At 35.9% G+C, this 22729-nt stretch overlaps 1 pseudogene; it reads right to left on the reverse strand.

The window, feature by feature from the left end:
* Nucleotides 1–5862: 5862 nt before the first annotated feature.
* On the reverse strand, nt 5863–12940 carry LOC137721578 (receptor-like protein EIX2; annotated as a pseudogene).
* Between the last annotated feature and the right edge of the window lie 9789 nt (nt 12941–22729).

The following is a 22729-nucleotide window of genomic DNA, read 5'->3' on the forward strand; positions in this document are numbered from 1 at the left end:
CTTGGACTAGGATTTATGATGATTCTGAAATGATTCTGGTTGGTAGTGTAATTTAAAGTTTCTGTACCTAGTTTGGTAATTCAGAATAAGTGAAGACTTGTTTTACATTGTATTTATTTTGGCGTACTGATAAGTCATATGCTTAGGAATTCTTGGCATTGGAATTGTTTCTATGTACCCCTTGAGTTCATAAATCATAATGACGGTTTAAATATCAAATTAGAATGTTTGGTTGTTAGTTTATAATTCTATATTCTACCTGTTGAGAAAGCTTTTTTGGTAACATAATCTGTCAATACATCTGTTAATATTTATCTTGTTTATTGTTTTTTCTTATCATGCAACATATTATGGTTATAAATCATACTCTACATGGTATCTTATTTTGGTTCCTCTTTTAATTATCCTCTGTAGCTCGCAAGATTGGAAGGCGAGGTTAAAGATTCCACCACATACACATTTCAGAACAGAGGTTCGTTGTTATCATAATATTATTTGATATGCAATTCTTTATCATGTGTACTGTATTGTTAATGTGATGCTTCTCTCTAGATTATGAAGGGCGCATCATTCAATTCATGTGTTATGTGATTTTTAAAATAAAGTGAAAAATAAAGTTGTTTAAGTTCACATCTATAAACTCAATGAATGAATAATACTTAAAACATTTTGTGATTTCCGAATCTAGTTACTAATGATTTCCTTTAGGATGTAACTGCAACAAAAGGGAATGAGTTCGAGGACTATTTTCCGAAACGTGAGCTGCTGATGGGAATATATGAGAAGGGATTTGAAAGACCATCTCCTATCCAGGAAGAAAGTATTCCAATTGCTCTAACTGGTAGTGATATTCTTGCTAGAGCTAAAAATGGGATGGGAAAGACAGCTGCATTTTGCATCCCCGCATTGGAAAAAATTGATCAAGATAACAATGTGATACAAGGTTTGTTCTCTACCATCTAATTTCACCTTCCTGCACATCATCTACTTTTAACTTCATGCGGGGTTCATGGATGTCACGATGGGTCTGTATTTTTCAGCTTAAAAAATCCTAGTCAATCATATTCTGTAACTCTGTGAGTCGGGTCGAATTGTTGGCCAAGAAAATTACAGAACTTGGCTATTATTGTTTTTTGGCATTTAGAAAAATTTAAAAGCCTTTTTAAGAAAGATTAATGATTTTGGCACTTTTGTTTAATTTCTGACACTTCAATACAAATTGAGCTATACTTTATCATTTTAATACACTCGGAATGGTACGTCAGAAACTAAACTGAAAGCGCTAAAATCGTTAACATGCTAAGATTGACCTCAACAAAATTTTGGCCTTTAGATAACAGCAAGTAATGAAAGAAAACTTAGCCCAAATTTAGCATTTTAAGGGACCAAACGCACCAGGGATATATGGGCCTGCAAATTGGATAACTTAGAACTGCCAGATAACATAGTGTGAAATGTAGAGTGCTTTGATCATTCTCAAAATTTTACAAAAATGGTGGCAAAAGGCACAAAGCAATAAACCAGCTAAGAAAAGAAAGGAGAATCCCTCTGTGAGTTGTTCGTGAGCAACTAACATTCGTTGAATGTTGATTAGTTTGAGTCTCACGGTAAATCCCGATTTAATCAATGGATTTCAAATTTTCAATCACTCAACCAATGCGTGGACGACTCTGTTTGGTACAATTCTTATAGAAAATGTAACAGTGTACCTTCAGTTAATAATTATGTTTTGGGCGTCGAAATAGTCAGAGATAGAGCTAAAAGAGAATTGGGATTTGTCCCAACAAAACTACATAAACGAAGTTCTTAAGAGATTCATTATGGAAGCATGTTTTGGTGGTGATGTTCCTATTGGCAAGGGAGACAAATTTTCTGTTAATCAGTGTCCCAAAACAGATTACGAAATCGAGACCATGAAGGATAAGCCTTATGCTTCATTGGTTGGAAGTGTCATGTATGCTCAGGTATGTACTCGACCAGATTTGGCCTTTGCAGTAAGTGTGTTGGAAAGATTTCAACAAAATCTAGGTGTCTCTCATTGGAATTCAGCCAAAAATGTTTTGAGGTATTTGCAGAAAACCATGTCTTACATGCTGATATATAATCATGTATATTCCCTTGATTTGGTGCGTTATAATGATGCTGATTTGGGTGGAGATATTAACGATCGTATGTCAACAAGTGGATACATTTTTCTCTTGGCAAATTGTGTTGTTTCATGGAAGAGTCAGAAACAAAAGACCCGAGCAGTATCAACCATGGAGTCTGAATATATTGGATGCTTTGAAGCTGTTAGACATTCTAACTGGATTAGGAACATGATTTTGGATGTGAAGATTGTCAGAAACATAGAAAGACCATTGAAGCTATATTGTGACAATAGCTCAACTTTTTTCTTTGCTAAGAATAACAAGCGTTCTGAAGCTTCAAGGCTCATTGACATCAAGTATTTGGTGGTTCAAGACAAGGTCAGAGATAAGATCATTGATATAGAGCACATCAGTACTTATAATATGGTTGCAGACCCTTTAATGAAGGTAGTGACTATTACAACCTTCTAGAGATTAGTGCCAAAGATGGGCCTACATGCATCTCTTGATCTAGTTTGAATGCGGGAGAAAGGAACTCTTTCTCTATTTTGTTTGAGCCTTTCATATTGTTGACTAGATAGTGGACTTATCAGTGTTATAGATGAGTTTTATGTCTTGTAAGCAAATTGAATTATGTTGGTAATTTCTTATGATGTAATTTTCACGTGGATCTAGTATTATTGACTATGCTTTGCAAAATTATTATGAAATTTTGGAATGTCTATGACATTAAAAGGACCAAAATGTGGGAAAGGGATCTTCTTCGGATCCCTTCCTCCTAATTCACCAAGTCTGGGATCCGGGCTGTTGAATTTTGATTCAACAACTAAAATTATTATAACTTGTAAAGTGGGCTCTTGTTTGTAGCTGTTAGATTAAATTTCAATGGTTCGGATCCTTGAATTTGGTGGATTAGGAGGAAGGGATTTGAAGAGGATCCCTTTCCCAAAATGTGGGAGCTTTATTGGTACCAAAATTTTCACACATTGAGTCCCTAATTGCAATGATGACACTTAATATGATTGCTAAGTGATTGTAGAATGCTGGCAAAAGAATGGTTGTGTCAATTTTTCCATAGTCCTGCAATTGTATTGATGTGGAGAGTAATTGAAAGTTTTTGTATACATGAGTATGATTCAATGATCACTATTGCCTTATTGGATATAATGCTGAGGCATCACTTATGTGAGAGAATGTAAGATTCTGTTGTGTGTGAGTTTACCACATCGTTTTATCTGTATTATATTAAATAAGAAATATAATTATTCATGTTTAGGAGATAAATAATATAAGTATTTATATCAAAATTGATTGGGCATAGAACTTTAAGGGAGTAGTTTAACCCACTCACATTATGGGAAGACAGTTTTCCTTAATAGGAGGAAATTGTCAACTATTGGATATATATGGATTTGGTCTCTCTTCTCACGATTACGTTCATTAAGAAGTTTTCCTTATTGAAACTGAACACCAATTGTCAGAGAGGAGAAGGCTAATTCAACAACCATTTACTATGAATTCATCAAGTAAGTTTCACTTATTGTTTCCATAGAGTCAGTTCTAGTTAAACTATAAAAAAATGGTCCAATGAAAAAAAGACAAAGTGTATCCGCTAGTTTACATGCTTGTAACATTTAGCATTAACTCTTCCAATTGCTACTGCCACAGTTAAAAGAGCATTTTTGACCATGAAATTTCTAAAGAATCGATTGAGAAATCGAATGGGAGATCAATGGATCAATGATAACATGATTATTTTTATAGAGAGAGATATTTGCATGAAAACGTGTTGAGGAATATTGTAAGATGTTGTATGAAAAACTTTATAGATTAATATAGAAGTGTTTTGTGTAGTAAATTCTTGAGTTTTTTAGTTGTACCTTCTTGTTTGAGAATGCCCCCATTCTTACAAATTTCTAGCTTCGTCCCTAGAGTCAATCCTACATTTGATTGTGATGTTAATTGTAGTTACTTGTATTTAATTGGTTTAGATCTTTAATTGAAAACTCTTACACTCCATTGTTCATCAGTGACAGTAAGTAGTACTGAACAGCTTAATCTTTTTTTAAATCTCTACGATTTTGATTGGTTTTAATCTCTTTTTCAAGATTTCAAGAATTGGGTTTTAAATTTTTGTTGGTTTCAAGAGAATTGGGTCTTCAATTTTGGTTGGTTTCAAGGATTTTTGTGGATTTGTCTGCAATCTCGTTTTAAATTTGTTGTATTTTTCTGCATTTTTGCATTATGACACTCACTACCTGATTCTTTACTCTTATTTATTTATTTATTTTTATTTCTCCTATGTTTGTTTATGATTTAAAAATGCTAGGAATTACAGATTTTATGGAAATGGAAGTGAACTTGATATTCACATTGGCAATGATCACTTGATATTCACATTGGCAATGAGCATTTGGCATACCTTGGGACAGGTTTATTCATCTTCTCGTGCATCTGTGAGATTTTGGGTTGACAGGTGCTTTGTCTTAGTTTAATTGCTTGCTCAAAGTGGATCCTAATTAAGTGTTATTTCTCAATTGCTTGCTGAAGTGTACTATTTGAAATTCAGAATTTGCCCCTTTTTTGTTCTCATAATTCTTAATTTCAGTGCTACACTGCAATGATATTTTCTTGCTGAATTGCTGCTTCTATAAAGTTTATAGAATAAATTGTAACAATAGTCCCTAAATTTTAATCAAATTGGAGCAATGGTCTCTGAATTAAAAAGCCATTACCATTGGTCCTCCAACTCATCAAAATGTGTGGCTATGATCATTTTCGTCAACTTTGTTAGAATTTTGTCAAAATAAGTTATGTTGGAAGGACCATTGCTACATTTAGGTTAAAGTTGGGGGACCATTTCTCCAATTGGATTAAAGTTGAAGGACCAATGGTAATGAATTTTTAGTTGAGGGACCATTGCTCTAATTGAGTTTAAGTAAGGGACCACTGTTACAATTTACTCAAGTTTATAAACTAAATGTTCATATAGACATCTTGAATAGGGGTGGAATTTATTCCAAAATTATCATGTCAATTGAATTCCCAACCATGTTAATTTGTAATGACACGATATTGTACCGAAACGAATATTTTGGTACGGTATTGGTATTCGATACCATTACCTATGGTATTACCGTACCATACCAAAAAATATAAATATATGTTATCCTATTCTTGATTTTTTTTTTTTTTGGTGTCAAACGATAGATTTTGTTACAATAGATGTTAGATTAGCCATCGACTAGTTTTGAACTCATGTCGCCATGCAAGGGATCGACACCTTTCCACCACACTGTGGTAAAGGGCCACTAGCAATTTCCTATTCTTGATTAAGTTGATGTAATATACAATGTTCTCAATGTTAATGTATCAAATCATGATTGAATTCTTTGTGTGCTGTTTCTCTATATAACTTGATTAATAAGTTCTTGCAAGTTTTTCATGGAAATTTATAGAAAAGGATAAAATGATACACTTAGTAATCTAAATGACGTCATTGCAAAAACAAAAGTCCACTAAATCAAGTACAACATTTTCACTAAATCATAACTTCAAATTGCACTCTTCAATCTCCTTCTTCTCCAGCTGGAAGGAAGCATGGCTTACCAATGGTAGATGCACGAGCTAAAACGATTTAGAAAAAGATGTTATCATGACACTATGTTTTATGTATAAAAATGCACTTAGCCCATCGTATTAATTGACTCAAAACTGCAAAAATATTATTCGTTACATGGAAAAGTACTTACAGTTTACCCATCAATCATTCTCATCGCTTGATCAAAGCTGCCCTCACATATAGCCAATCATATGCACTATTCAAGAACTTGTAGTATGTGTATCTCCATGACCTGATGAATATCAAACTCCCACAAACTCCCCAAAATCCAACAACAAATCCAAGCACTAAACTCACGTAGAATCCTGATGTTATAAGCCCATCATTCTCTTTAACTTGATCCTTGAACATTGGTTGCTCCTCCGAACTTGTTTTCACATGAGAGCACAATTGTTGAAGTGGAATTCCACAAAGCAGAGGATTCCCAGCAAAATCAAACGGCTCATAGTTTTGAAGCTGAGTCCCCATTGGAATTTTTCCTGACAGGTTGTTATTTGACAAGTCCAACTTACCAAGGCCTGATATTTGAAAGAGACTTGTTGGAATCATACCATGTAATTGGTTGTTTGATAGATCAAGTGAGTCTAGTGACTGCAACTTCCCGAACTTTGGAGTTATTTGACCTGTTGAATTGTTTCTCGACAGGTTCAAAGAAACCAACCCCACAAGATTAATGATTTCACTAGGAATCTCTCCCGTTAATCGGTTGCTTGACAGATGAATGCTCTTTACAAGCCCCAAAGTACTTTTGTATTTGGACATTGTGCCTTTCCATATCAAGGATGTGTCGTCATTATAAGCACTGGCTAAGGAATTACTGTTGAATTAGTGGCCAAGTGGACAAATGTCCAAGAAAACTTTAGGTGATTAAACAAAACAAAAGAAAAAATAATGGACAACACATTCCTTGTTTTGGGGAGGAAAATGGGAAAAGCAACATCACCTTTCATTATTGTGTTTGTTCTCAAAAACCACCCGTGGGTGTTGGTTCAAGAGCAATATAGAGAACTCATTTCAGTGAGAAGAAAAAGGTGGAGAGAAAAAAGAGAGCTCATTCATTCGGTTTTGGCAGAAAGAAGAGAGAAGAAAGAGCTCCTTTTTGCAGAGAGCAAGGGAGCTGCAAAGAGAGAGAAGAGAAACTGCTGCTTCATTCGGTTAGTAATCATCTACCAAAGTAGTTGTTGTTGTAATAGCTTTGAGCTATATGTATAGAGAAGAAATTATTCATTATATTTCTTTCTCTATTTGTTTCTTTGGTGTGTGAGAGCTATTGGGTGTATTGGGCTTTTGGGTTGTGAGATTGCCAACACTTTGTAAACTCCCATTTGGTTGATAGTGGATTATTGGGTGAGCTCCTACTGCTCCGAGGACGTACTCCAGTTACACTGACTGTGGAGGAACCTCGTTAAAATCTTTGTGTCTTTTACATTTTGTTCTTGCATTTTCATTTGATAAATTTACTGTGGGCTAGCTTGAGTTGGTTCCAAGAGATTTTGGTGCTATCCTAGCACAACAATTGGTATCAGAGCACTGGTTGCTCTTGGGTACTGTCTAATTGCCAAAAATGTCAGACGGGCAAGATGAGAATCCTTTTGGAAGCAGCTCCGGATTTGCAAGAACTACGGTGCAAAATGCAAAGTTCGAAGTTGAAAAGTTTGATGGCACAAACAACTTTGGGATGTGGCAATGTGAGGTCAAAGATGTGTTGGCTCAACAAGATCTACTTGCCGCTTTGGGAGAGAAGCCGGAAGCTATGTCGAAGCCGGAATGGGAAAAATTAAATTTGTGGGCTTGCTCTTCAATTCGGTTGTGCCTTGCAAAAACTCAGAAGTATTTTGTGATGCGGGAGACATTGGCAAGTGTGTTGTGGCAAAAATTGGAAGACAAGTATATGACGAAGAGTGCAGAGAACCGACTACACTTGAAGAAAAAGCTCTACCGCTTCCAATACAAAGAAGGTACAAAAATGATTAGACACCTTGATGCTTTTAATAAGTTGATTGCCGACTTGTTAAATTTAGATGAGGATATTAAGGATGAAGATAAGGCCTTAATATTGTTGAATTCCTTGCCGGACTCTTATGAGCATTTTGTTACCACTATTATGCATGGTAAAGAAACTGTGAAATTTGAAGATGTGTCAAATGCCTTGATGAATTATGAAATGAGGCATAGAGATAAAAATCATGATAGTACCTCTGAAGCTTTATTTGTTAGAGGTAGATCATCGGAGAGGAGATCCTCTTCTAGCAGGAAAAAATCACAGTCTCGACCTAGAGGAAACTCTAAAGGTAGAAAACCTTTGGAAAGGGATGAATGTGCCTTTTGTCGTAATAAGGGCCATTGGAAGAAAGATTGTCCTAGATTGAAGACCAAAGGCAAAGAAAGTTCTGAAGCTAATGTTGCTGAGGTTGAAACAGATTTTTCTGATTTTGCTTTAACCACTTCCTCATCATTTGATTGTGCTACTAAGTGGGTGTTGGATACGGGTTGTACTCATCATATGACTCCTCACAAGGATTGGTTTTCAAGCTTGAAAGAGTTTGATGGCGGTGTTGTGTTCATGGGAGATGACAATCCTTGCACAACAAAAGGGATTGGTACAGTTCGTTTGAAGTTGCATGATGGCATGGTTAAAGAGTTGACAGGTGTTCGGTATGTACCGAATTTGAAGAAAAATCTTATTTCTTTGGGAACTTTGGAAGCCAAGGGCTTCAGGTTTCATTCAGATGGGCAGACATTGAAGGTGACTTATGGTGCACTTGTTGTGATGAAAGCTCCTCGATGTGGCCATTTGTATTTATTGCAAGGAAGCACTGTGACAGGTGAAGCATCTGTAGTCTCAGAAAATATGGGCACATCCGATTCTGATACTACTAGATTGTGGCATATGAGATTAGGCCATGCCGGTGAGAAAGCTCTACAAGGGCTTGTGAAACAAGGTCTTCTAAAAGGTGCCACGACTTGTAAGCTTGATTTCTGTGAGCATTGTGTCTTGGGGAAGCAAACTAGAGTGAAGTTTGGTACTGCTGTACATCAGACGAAGGGCATTCTTGATTATGTGCATTCAGATGTTTGGGGTCCTACAAAGACTCCCTCTTTGAGTGGTAGACATTGGTTCGTGACCTTTGTTGATGATTATTCAAGAAGGTCTTGGGTCTACACTATGAAGCACAAAAGTGAGGTGTTGAGCATTTTCTTGGGTTGGAAGAAAATGGTTGAGAACCAGACTGGGAGAAAGATTAAGATTTTGAGATCGGATAATGGTGGTGAATACACATCCGACCCTTTCTTTAAAGTTTGCAAAGAGGAAGGGATTGTGAGACATTTTAGTGTCCGGGGAACTCCACAACAAAATGGAGTTGCAGAAAGATTGAATCGAACCTTGCTTGAGAAGGTTAGATGCATGTTGTCTCAGTCGGGTTTGAGCAAGTCGTTTTGGGCAGAGGCAGTTACTTATGCATGTCACATCATCAACCGATTACCCTCAGCTGCTGTTCAGGGTAAGACGCCAATGGAGGTATGGTTTGGAAAACCCTCTTCTGATTATGACTATATTCGTATTTTTGGTTCACCTGCTTATTTTCATGTAACTGAAAATAAACTTGATCCTAGAGCCAAAAAGGCTATCTTTCTTGGTTTTAGTAGTGGTGTCAAAGGTTACAGGTTGTGGTGCCCAGAGATGAAAAAACTTGTAATCAGCAGAGATGTGACATTTGATGAAGAAAATATGTTTAGAGACTCTGAGAAGAATGTGAAAGATGTCCAACAGGTGGAGCTTGAGAAAGTTGCCTCTAGTACTTCAAATCCTATTTCCGCTGATGTCGAAGCCACGACAAGTGAAGAAGTGGGAGACCATGAGGATGTTGAAGAAGTTGAACTTGAAGATTCTATTCAAGTTGAAGAGCAAGTTTCACCTCAAGAGTCTATTGCCAAGAACAGAGGAAAAAGACAAATTACCAAGCCAACTCGGTATAGTGACTATGTTGCTTTTGCTCTTCCTATTATCACTGATGAGATTCCATCCAATTTTGAGGAAGCCATTGAGAGTGAGGAAAAGGAGAAGTGGTGCAATGCCATGGGTGACGAGATGAATTCTCTCATGAAAAACAAGACTTGGGAGTTAGCTAAATTGCCTAAGGGTAAGAAAGCTATTGGTTGCAAATGGGTGTATGCCAAGAAGGAAGATGTTGCTGAGAAAAGCAATGTCAGATTCAAAGCAAGATTAGTTGCTAAAGGGTATGCACAAAAGGAGGGCATTGACTACAATGAAATCTTTTCTCCAGTTGTGAAGCACTCCTCAATTCGCATTATGTTAGCTCTTGTTGCACAATATGATCTTGAACTTGTGCAACTTGATGTGAAGACGGCTTTCCTACATGGTGATTTGAATGAAGAGATTTATATGTGTCAACCGGATGGGTATAAAGTGAAAGGGAAAGAAAATTTGTTTTGCAAGTTGAAGAAATCACTTTATGGCTTGAAGCAATGTCCAAGACAATGGTATTTGAGGTTTGATAAATTTATGAGAGGCCAAAATTATTCTAGAAGTCAATATGATCATTGTGTGTACTTCAAGAAGTTGCAAGATGGGTCTTTCATTTATTTATTGATATATGTTGATGATATGTTGATTGCCTCAAAGAATGTCGAAGAGATTGAGAAATTGAAGAAGCAAATGAAAAATGAGTTCGAGATGAAGGATCTTGGTGAAGCAAAGAAGATCCTTGGCATGTAGATCACTAGAGACAGAGAGAAAGGTTTGATATGCTTGAATCAAAAACACTACCTTGAGAAGTTGATTCAGAAGTTTGGAGTTCATGACTCAACCAAACCGGTTAGTACCCCTTTGGCTCCTCATTTTAAATTGAGTTCTCTACAATGTCCTAAAACTGATCAAGAGAAGCTACAAATGAAAAATATACCATATGCAAATTTGGTTGGTAGTTTGATGTATGCAATGGTATGCTCTAGACCGGATATTGCTCATGCAGTTGGCATGGTGAGTCGATATATGCATAATCCTGGTAAAGAGCATTGGAATGCAGCTAAGTGGATATTGAGGTATCTCCATGGTACTCGAGACGTTGGTTTATGCTTTGAGAGAGATGACTCTGGTATTGGTCATTTTGCAGTTGGTTATGTTGATTCAGATTATGCAGGTGATCTAGATGGAAGGAAGTCTACTACAGGCTATGTGTTTACTATGGCTAAAGGGCCAGTTTGTTGGAGGTCCATTTTGCAGTCGTCTGTTGCTTTGTCTACTACAGAGGCTGAATATATGGCAGTTGCTGAAGCTATAAAGGAGGCCATTTGGATACATGGGCTGATTAGAGATTTGGGGGTTGATCAGAAGCAGGTGGAGGTGCATTGTGATAGTCAGAGTGCCATTTATTTGACTAAGTATCAGGTTCATCATGCGAGGACCAAGCACATAGATGTGCGTTATCACTTTGTTCGTGAAGTTGTTGGTGAAGGAGAAATCATTCTCCAGAAGATTCCAACTAAAGACAACCCCGCTGATATGTTAACTAAGGTTGTTGGTGTAGCCAAGTTTGTTCATTGCTTGAACTTGGCTCACATTTTGCCTATATAAAGAAGGCGTTGAGCAGTAGGAGTTTTGGAGCATTTGGCTCGGCATGAGTTGTTCTCTTGCTAGTGATTGGGAGTGATGTTGTGTGTCAATTGTGTTGGTTGGCTTATCATGGCGTTTTCGGAACTTGGCCAAGGTGGAGATTGTTGAATTAGTGGCCAAGTGGACAAATGTCCAAGAAAACTTTAGGTGATTAAACAAAAAAAAAAAAAAAATAATGGACAACACATTCCTTGTTTTGGGGAGGAAAATGGGAAAAGCAACATCACCTTTCATTATTGTGTTTGTTCTCAAAAACCACCCGTGGGTGTTGGTTCAAGAGCAATATAGAGAACTCATTTCAGTGAGAAGAAAAAGGTGGAGAGAAAAAAGAGAGCTCATTCATTCGGTTTTGGCAGAAAGAAGAGAGAAGAAAGAGCTTCTTTTTGCAGAGAGCAAGGGAGCTGCAAAGAGAGAGAAGAGAAGCTGCTGCTTCATTCGGTTAGTAATCATCTACCAAAGTAGTTGTTGTTGTAATAGCTTTGAGCTATATGTATAGAGAAGAAATTATTCATTATATTTCTTTCTCAATTTGTTTCTTTGGTGTGTGAGAGCTATTGGGTGTATTGGGCTTTTGGATTGTGAGATTGCCAACACTTTGTAAACTCCCATTTGGTTGATAGTGGATTATTGGGTGAGCTCCTACTGCTCCGAGGACGTACTCCAGTTACACTGACTGTGGAGGAACCTCGTTAAAATCTTTGTGTCTTTTACATTTTGTTCTTGCATTTTCATTTGATAAATTTACTGTGGGCTAGATTGAGTTGGTTCCAAGAGATTTTGGTGCTATCCTAGCACAACAATTACGCCCCTTGTTGTCAAGGGGGAAAAAATGATTGATAGTTCGACTTAAACTTCCCTTTTGAGCCAAATAAGTCAACATGTTGAGGCATTTGGGTGTACTTCCACAGATGTTATTCATCAAGAAATCCAGAATATGAATGCTTCCCATATTACACAATTGTAATGGAATGCTTCCATAGAAGTGATTAGAACGGAGGATAAGGATTGCCAATTTTGAAAATCCGACCCCTAACCATCCAGGTATCAAACCTGATAATTTATTTTCTCCAACATCCAAAGCTATGGGACTTGTGCAGTTCTTCAAAGATGAAGGCAATTCCCCCACAAATCCAATCCATTGTTATTTAGCTTCAATGTTTGAATAGAACTCAAAGAGTCTACTATGGCAGGAATTTTCCCGGAAAAGGCATTGTCACTCAAATCAAGATAGAATAGATTTCCAAAATGCGTCCCACAATCGGGAAGTTCTTCAGATAATTGGTTGCTTGAGAGATCAAGAAAGGTTAAATTACTAGCCTTGATTGGAGTCTTTGGACAAAAGAATGAAACCAACCCAGAAAATTTATTGTTGGAGAGATCTAGTTCCAATGCTTCGGAAAGAAATGAAGGAATTGGACCTTCCAACTGGTTCCAACTCAAATTCATTGAAAGAGGGAAAGATGAAAAATCGAATGTTGGATTTTGGATTGTTCCTCTAATTTGGTTGTTGGAGATGTATATATATTCAATTTCACGATCACGAGAGAACACGCCCCAAAACCAACTTGGAATGATATACTCGAGATTAGACATTTGCCCAATGCTTTCAGGTATTGTTCCACTTAACAGCAATGAGTGCTTCTCTTTCCCTCTCTATGCACCTCGTCACCTTCGGCACCTTAAAAACATCCGTGCCGCCAACTACCCCTGAAGAAATATTATGGATTTCAAGGGATAGGGACTGCTTGCAACAATGTAACAAAATTAGCATCGCAATTATTGAAGCACGAAATAGTTTCAAGCTTCTAACTCCCTCGCCCTGCATCTTAACAACAACGAAAATGAGAAAGTATTTAGGCTCCGTTATTGGAAACTGGAAAGTAATTTGGAAGAAGATTGCAACACTGCAAGTATATATACACATAAAATAGCCTTTTACAGAAGAAAGGTATAAAGCCGAGTCACTCGCTCATACATGATGGGATGGAAACAAACTATCTGCTTTCCAATGTAAACCAGGCCCTAACTTTCTCTGTCAATATCATTCAATAACACTGATGTGTCGAAATATAAATACAAATCTAACATATCAATCAATAACTTTCTCTGTCAATATCATTTTTTTCTGAGCACACCTCTATCTGTTTTGGTAATGCATAGGGAGAAAACGTGTATGTGGAAATCTCACTTCATAAATTAGACAACAACTAGAATGGCAAGTATTGACTTTACTTACTAATTGGATTATTCAATTCTTTTGGAACACAATATACTACAGCCATTGGCAGGGCCAGCCCAGGACCACCGCGGGCTGGGCGACCGTCCGGGGCTCAAAATAATTGAGGGCACCAAAATTATTAGGACAGCATAATTATATATGTTTTCATAAGATTATATATTTATAAAGTTTGGTTACATGACAAAGGCATTTAACTAAAACAGGTGGTTTTGTTATTTAAGATTAATGAGGATGTCTTGGGTTCAAAACACCAAGTGTGCTTATTTAAATTTAAATTTTTACAAATTTTTTTTCAGAAGAGTATAAATTTATAACATTTGGCCAAATGATCAAGAAGTATAATTAGAAGCAATGGTTTTTGTTGTTTAAAATTAATGAGAGGTCCTAAGTTCGAACTGCTATATGCATGTTTATTCTTTTTGATTTTTACAAATTTATGTTTCTTTGTTAATTTCTTTTTAAATACTAGCAAGTAGCTAAGTGGGTTGCAGTTTTTAAACATTCGTTCCAATTCAAGTCTAACCTTCAACAATGAGTAATGTGTAGGTCAAATTTGCAAATCATATCATCAAAAGGTTTAATTTAGTGCTAAAAAACAACATTATTTTTTATGTCCTATGTTGACATGGTCAGTAAATAAATAAAAAAACACCTCACAATTTATATAAAAACATTTTAAAAGTTCGGATAGAAGAGGAACAAAACTCATCATCTATCTGCTTGTAAGCCCGTAGATTTTTGGTTTTATTCTCTCGATACAAAATAAATTAGTTTTTTCTGTGCTTCTAAATTATTTTGAGATTGAAGTGTTTTTCTAAGTATAATTTTATTGATCTCTTATGTGTAAAAACAAATAATTTTCTTATATAAAGTGATGACACATTTTTTAGCATAATCCTGGACCTCAAAAATCTCAGGACTGGCCCTAGCCATTGGATTAGACTGATAGGCCATACTCAGAACTTTAGAACTTGGAAAGATAGTGGTTACTACACAGCAATGATGTTAACAGAAAGAGCATCCGAATCTGAAAAAATTAATGGAATCATATCAAGTTGCTGTCCAACATTAAGGTTCTTGTCAACAAAAGGCGTGGGAAGACCGATTCCACCATACGCTCTCAATGTTAATGTCTCATATCTTGGTTCAACTATTTGTCTTCCTTTCTCTGCCGGTACCTTATTAATAATTTGTTCTAAGTTTCTCATGGAAATTTATTGACAAAGATAAACTGATACACTATTAAAATGAGATAAAAAGGACCTAACCAGTAGGGAGAGTTTCTAAACAAAGAAAGCGAAGAAAGGTTGTGAGGTTAATCAATTCAGTGGAGATGCGGACATCCAGAAATGTAATTTTATTGCTTAATGTGAAACGGTAAAAGATGATCAATGAAAAAATTCAATTTGTGGCGTGATAAGGAATCCTCTAAAAGGTCTCATGAGGCCCGCCCACACGCTTGTCCCCTCTTGCATCTTGGTTGGAAATAACCGTTGCCAAAGACGCTTTATGTCACTCAAAGATATTATCAATCTTTGCAAAATAAAATGGCCCACAAAACTAAGAAGCAAAATATCTGCTTCGACGTAAACTAGGCTCTAGCTTTCCGAGTCAATATCATTCCATTATTTGCACTGACGTATTTGAAAAGAAATTAAAATTAGACATATCAACTAAAATTAATAAAAGAGGCCACAATATTAACTTGAGTTATTGTTGTTGTTAAAAAATTATTTAGAGAGAAGATGGTATCCATGTGAGGTCAGCATAACAAAAGACATACTGCCACGTACATAAACACAAGCTAAAAGAAAATTGTGGAAAAAAAAAAAAAAAGAGAGGAATAACATCAACAAACACATAGGCGTCAAAACTAACACTCAACCAGTGCATCATTCGCGCATCCAACCCCCCTTCTCTCTCTCAAATTGGAAAAGAAAAATTACAAATTGAGGTGGGTAAGGATGCAGTCGGATATAGTTATTGTTGGAAATGTGCCCTAATTTCAATTATAAGACGATACTTTACAAACATTTCACAAGTTAAATTAAATTCATTTAATTTAAGGACAAAGATTATTGTTTAAAGTCGTCTCATTAAATGCTATATACTTAAATAATAAATTCAAGGAATTTGTAATTAAGAGAATATAATCTAAAAAGTTATATTCATGATACATTTTTTTTTCGTACACATATCTTAAATGTTCCTATCATAGAATTGAGAATTGGACATTGACAATCTGGATAGATCATTAAATACCATGTCTTCTCTCCTAGAGAGTGTTTGGTCTTGGGTCATTGGCGTAAATGACACCAAGACAAGCATATAGGTGCTCAATATAGAGTGAGTCAAGTGAACGCGATCAACAAAGAGTTATCATACTCATATCATTTGAGAACTCATGGTTGAGATAATGCAAGGTAATCATTTGACCTAAGACATCATAGTTGTCTTATGGTTAGATCCTTAGTTTTTGGCTATGTTAAAGGCATTCCATTTGGGGGTGTCGACGACATATTTCGGATTAAGCTACTTAATCATGTGTTTCTTCCTTGGCCTCTTCGTATGCAATGGTCTATTTGTTTGGATCGCATTCGGAAGATGACTTTCTATACCTCTCACATATATCACAAAGGAAATATGGTTGCAGACAATTTTGCTAACATGGGCTTGTCTCCAACTTTGGTATGGCATGATTCCCCTTTGATGATGGTTCGTGTTGCTTTGTTTTCAGACTATGTTGGCTTTCTTGGTTTTTGTTTCTCAATTAATATGCATCTCGGCATACAGGTATGTCTCACTTTCATGTTTTTTTTTTCTTTCTAAAATTGTGATATTGCTTGTTTTGTTTTGCAGGTTTAGACCTTTATGTGGGGTTAGGTTTCATGTGCCCATCTTTTCCTTGTATCTTTGTTGTTTTTGTTTTTAGAAGGGTAAGATCTATATCCCCTCTTCTTTTCATTTATTTTTTTGATATTTTTTTTTCTTGTATTATGAGGGGTTCAACTAGGTGTACCTTTTTTTTTTTTTTTTTTTTTTCCAATATTAATAAAATTTACCTTGTTGAGATTTTCTAAAAATGAAATAAATAAAATTAAGCTCGACCAAGGAGCACACGCGTATAGTTACAAAACACGAAAATAGCAAACATTATTATTCAATAGGTGAAGTTACAATAAATTTAAACCATAATGTTCCAGATCCATATATCAAACAAAACCAAACCAAGAAAATAAAACATAGTAGTTACAAATTAATAAGTAGGCGGAATCCACATTGGAAACTCTATGGTCTTGCTCATCAGAGTCCGAGCACGTTGGTGGTAAGGATTTTCTACAAACCTCTTTTCTTCAATGTTGTAGACACCGTGATCGAAAGCTCCGTCCGGTCCAATGCCTCTACCAATACGAACATTATCATGAATAAAGTATATGCAATTTGCTCGACATCCCACCTCTAAAGCACAAACAGATATTGAAGAGTTATCACCCACAAACACAGCAACGTCGTCACCTAAAGTGTTCACCTCCGTCCACTCACCCTTGCTGACATTTAGTTCATATGCTTTGCATTTCTCCGTCTCACGATCCAGATTAAATCCAACAAACTTTTGAACCATCAATATTTTTTTCTCGTTACGAATCACAAGATAATACATGCTAACGCCGAGATTTTCTTCACATTCACGCGCAACCTCCTTCACATCTGAGATGGATTGAGCAGTAACATTAAAAGAAAAGAGTATACCAAGATCACAAAGAACATAGAATCTGTCTTCAAATTGAACAACTTCTTGAATTAAGCGCCAACTTGTTCCGACAAGGTTTTGATCAACATAAGTCCACTGGCTGTCTTTGTTGAGTCAAATAAACGCCAATTCGCACCTCTCTCCATATGCAACCATAATAATACAATGATCAGTAGTCTGGTGGTATTCCTTTGCACTTGTACGTGAGAAGTCTTAGGTTCAAATCTCGTAAATGACGAATTCGATACCAAATTAGCTTGCCCATTATGTGGATTAGCCAAACTTCCCCTCCCCTTAGTGTAAAATATATCGTTGTACTAAAAAAAAAAATAATGGATCTGCTGAAATTGAAGTTTTGTATGCAAAAAAATGGCCATGTTATTCTTCACATTGGGAGGGTTGGAGGAAGGTTAACAACCCTCCTTATTTTCCTTCCAACTCTAAAATTGGATTTATTAGGGATACAAGGAAATTGTCAACGACAACTGTGAACTGAGAACTGAGAACTGCAAATTGGACGGGTAGAACCCTAATTTTTGCACCAATGGTGGCTTGAACGAGTAGAACTCTAATTTCTTAGCCAATCTATGTGGATGCAATGGAATATCTATCAGTTAATTTGAGTTATACTGTAAGATCTGGAGTGGAAGTTACGAGTATACAAAAGGGGAAGAAAAAAGAAAGTGAGCGATCAAACCAATGCCTGTACAGATAGCAAAAGGCACAAAGCAATAAACCGGCTAAGAAAAGAGAGGAGAATCCAACTGTGAGTGTTCGTGAGCAACTAACAACCGTTGAATGTTGATTAGTTTGAGCCTCACGGTGAATCCCTATTTAATCAATGGATTTCAAATTTTCAATCACTCAACCAATGCATGGACGACTGTGTTTGGTAAAATTCTTATAGAAGATGTGTAACAGCGTACCTTCAGTTAATAATTATGTGTTGCTGCATTTTCTCTTTCGCTTTCTTGCCCTTCTCAAGATCCTTTCCGTCTCTTCCATTACCTCCTCAGCCATATCTTACGTCTCCACAGAGGAAACGAATACGGTTGCAATTACTTTTGAGCGTAATGGTTATGTACTTACATACGCGTAGAGATAAAATTTAATAGATAATGCAAATGTGTTGAGAATGAATCCCACATTGATAGGAGGAAGAACCTTGCATGTGTTTATAAAGAGTTTGGCTACTCCCCATATTCCTAATTCGTTTTATGGTAGAACCTACTTTCTTCATGGTATCAGAGTAGTTTGTCTCACGTGTAAAGTCAAACGACCATATGAGCTCCACGTCATCCTTGTTGTGTTGTCCATGTATTAGACTTGAAAATTCGCCGCACGTGAGAGGGCGTGTTGAGAATGAATCCCACATTGATAGAAGGAGGGACCTTACATGTGTTTATAAGGAGTTAAGATACTCCCCATATTGCCAATAGGTTTTATGGTGGAACCTTACCTTCTTCAAAATGAAGGTTCACAAAAGTACCTGTTTCCTTCTCGCCAAACAAGTAGGAAAATGCTCCATCAATCTCCTCGTCCGATTCAATGATAACTCTACATTCTTCTGCCTGCATCATGAATTGTCATCTCTTACGGACCACGGAACTAGAAATGGAAACTAGACTGTCACTTATACCCGAAGGACCAACAAAATGGATTTTTATGCAGCAGATAAGATAAAGGGCAACTTTTGATTCAAGTGCGAAGAGAAATGACTCAAACGCACAACTATAATTAAGCCAAATACCTTATTGCCAGAAACATATACAAATTAGTTGCGCTATACTGTCTTTCTAATCAGCATGAAAGATAGGAAACGACAAACAAAAACTAAAGGCTACCTGTGAAATGGAAGTAAATCTGCTACGCTTTTGTACTTTCCGGAACCCATTATCGCTCAAGGCAGATGTTTCTACCTTTACAGACTTCCAGCCTTCTGTTTCTATCTTTGGAACTACGACTGCTTGCACACCAACCTTCGGAGGCACAGATGAACTGGAATCAGGAGGACTTTTTAAGTATGGTGCTACTTCAGAGAAATAGTATAAAAAACACATTACTCTTATGGAGTGGCAGCGGCACTATCGGCAGCACCCTGCAATATCCAGATATAAAAAGTTTCCCAGTAAGATAACATAGTCCGTGCGTGCGTGATGAAGTTAATGAGGCGTAAATGGAAATGCAGGTCATATTTGGTGGACTTAGAGAGGATGCTTCACATTTTTGAATGGAAGTACTGGAATTCTGGCTGCAAGAATAAAGAGATGATAAAAACGGATTTAATAACCACATTGGCATGGAAATTATGTAACCGAAAGTTCAATGGGTGAATAGAAAATGTTCGGAAACCCAGATCAGCATTTCTTGCGTCAGGCAATTTACTAAACAGTTGCTCTATGTTGTCTCAACGGAAATGTAATATTTCAAAGTGGATGACCTCAAAGCCTTATATGTTTGCATGTGTCACAGGGCTATCCGTTATCCCAATTCGTTGGCATACCACCGAGCCATTTTTTATTAACATAATGACACCGAGCCTTTATTGCAGCCCGTGCTCCTAAATCAGCTGCTTTATTTTTGGTACCAACTATTAAGAATTGTTTTTCCATACTTGCTGCATAAAAAATTAAAAATCACAAGCTTCTGATAAAAACCGAGCAGTTCTAGTAAGATTAATAAAATGAATGCCTTTACACTTTGCAAAGATATAGTTCCATTCTAGGATTCCATTTCCAAGTAACATGACCAAAATGAACTCCTACTTCCATCATCTCTTCCAAATTGATGTTTCAATATCTTCTTGTCATTTCTCCCCACACTTCTTTTCTTCTTTTTTTTCTTTTTCTTAAAAAAATATGAGATGAAGTATAAAGAATTGAAAGAGTGCTTTGACTTTAATTGAAGGAAATGAAAGAGCTTACAAATTAAAAGGAAAGAGCTTTGAAATAAAAGCTTGCTAAACTTGCTAAGTAGAATAAAGATTTCAAATGAAAAGGGTGCTGCGGTAGAGAGATTTGTTTGATTGTTTGAGTCATTGAGTGTCCCCCTTATTCTCAGCCTTGGCTTCAAAAATATAGAGAACAAACCATAGTTTGAACACAAAGCCACTTGGTACAGATTCTACCTCCCCCAAAATCACCTCTTTAGGAAATAATATTAAAAGAAGCCACTTGCTGCATTTCACCGTCCAAACCTCTCTTGTGTGAAAAATATATACAAATATATATCATATAATAATAGGTGTCATTTGATATCTGTAAGCTAAACATGTGTCATTTGATGCAAGTTAGAGTCTAGTTTCACAATAATCTCACAAAATACCGTAATCTGATGTTAGTCGCCAAAGAGTGAAATTTGCTAATTTTAGGCACCACAAACAGAGAGTCCCTGAGAAAGTGACTGCTCTGATGGTTGAGATCGGAGCAATGATGCCTGTGGTCCATTTGGTACAGCATTTGGTCTCCTACATAACAAATTGCGAGAAAAAAAAAGAAAGTTAAATAAGAATATCGACAACAAGAGGATTCAGGAAAATCCACAGTATTAGCCTAATCACAATTAATATTTAAAATCACATGTAATTTGATACGTATTTGTTAGAATTTGACATAAACGACAGACGTAAGTTGAAAAAAGCAAGAAACATAGAAGCAGAAGCAAGTTCGAACGACCCAATTCGCATAGGTTAGTTGCTGTGAGTAAATGTTGGAAAGAAAGTGATGTTAGGATACCAAATAGGCCCTTGGGTTGATAAAAAACAGAATAGGATTTGATAGGATTTTTATCACCGGTAAAAGTAGGGATAAAAACACATAAATATACTTGCAAGAGAATAAGATAGTTGTAGTATAAACGGCTCAAGCAATGTCGTTTCCACTGGATTAAATGAATAATTTGTATTTAATCTAATTCTTAATTAATTATTTAAAACAAAGTTTTGGAAAAAGTTGATTTTGTGACCTAAAATATTAAAAACGAATTTTAAATTAAAACAATTAAATAAATTAACTAGAAAATCAATTTAAAAAGGCATTAGGGTTTCACCGTTACCTTAACAATTCTATGTAATTTTACCAATTACTTATGAATTACACATGCAACTTTAAAGGTTAAGTTTTCCTTATGCATATTCTCCTTGTGATATTCAAGCAATAACATATATCTAACATGTAATCTGTCTGTGATATTCAAATCAAATATGAACATGCAAAACTCATTAAATTTTGTGAAAACCCTTTGAAAAACCATGCAACCCCTTAAAAGCGTGATATTCGCCTTAGGTGAAATTACAAATTATCAATCATAAGCATCAATACTCAATCCTCTGGTGATATTCCTACCTAATTGCATTCAATAACTTATTTAAACATCCTAATTTTAGCTAAGCATTAAGACATAATACAGTAATTAATAATTCAAAATAAGCATACATAATATCATAAGTAATTAAATAAAAACTACGCATTCATGTTAAGGCTCGTGGCCTTGCCCTAGTAAAAGAAAATTAGTTACTAACAACCATAAACAAAATATTATTAAAAACAAAGATAGAAAACATCTTAAAAATAAACTTGAATTGTCAAAAGCAATTCTCCAAATTAGTGTGTGCGTTCTCCTTCCTAATGGCTAAATAACCTTATTTATACTACTAGAAAATAAAGCCCTACGTAGAAAATATCTTAGAATAAAACTAGGAAACATAATAAAATAATAAAACAGCAAATAAAAGGTTTCCTTTTTGAAATGAAATTCGAACTTCTCTAAAAATCAGACTTTTGACTAACCAAATCAACTTTGATTTGGTCCCAAAAAGTCTATTTTGAAAGCTTAAGTAGTCCCCAACAAATCTTCAAAAGGAATCTTCCTCAAAAATGCCAAAAATGTTCAAAAACTTCAATTTAGGAAAGCTACGCGCTGTGCCTTTTATTTCATTGTCACGTCAAACGGCTGAGCAGAAAAATCTGAAACTTTGATATAATCATCTTGAAAGAGTCACGAATATCCTCCAATTGAAATCGCTCCAAAGTTTGTTTGTTTGATTACTTTATGCTCAAGAGTAAGTCACATGTCCTACATTGAAAATACATAACAAAGTATCAAACTTCATCAAAATAAACCAATAAATTATAACTAAGAATAAGGTAAAATATATGGTATAATATCAACTCATCATGATCCTATCGGCATCCTCTTTGTGAGGATCCTAGATCAGTTCATCGTGTCCATTCATTTGTTATTTTGCGGCCAGAAATCATTTTAAATTTTTTTATTTAAAATTGAACACAAATAGTAATTAGCGAAAACTGATTGCACGATATACGATAAAACGGACACGATGAAGTGATTATCGAGATTCTCACAAAGAGGGATCCTCATACATGAAAAACGA

Source organism: Pyrus communis, chromosome 1, assembly GCF_041283825.1.
Source record: "Pyrus communis isolate YQ-2024b chromosome 1, ASM4128382v1, whole genome shotgun sequence".
Lineage (NCBI taxonomy): Eukaryota > Viridiplantae > Streptophyta > Magnoliopsida > Rosales > Rosaceae > Pyrus > Pyrus communis.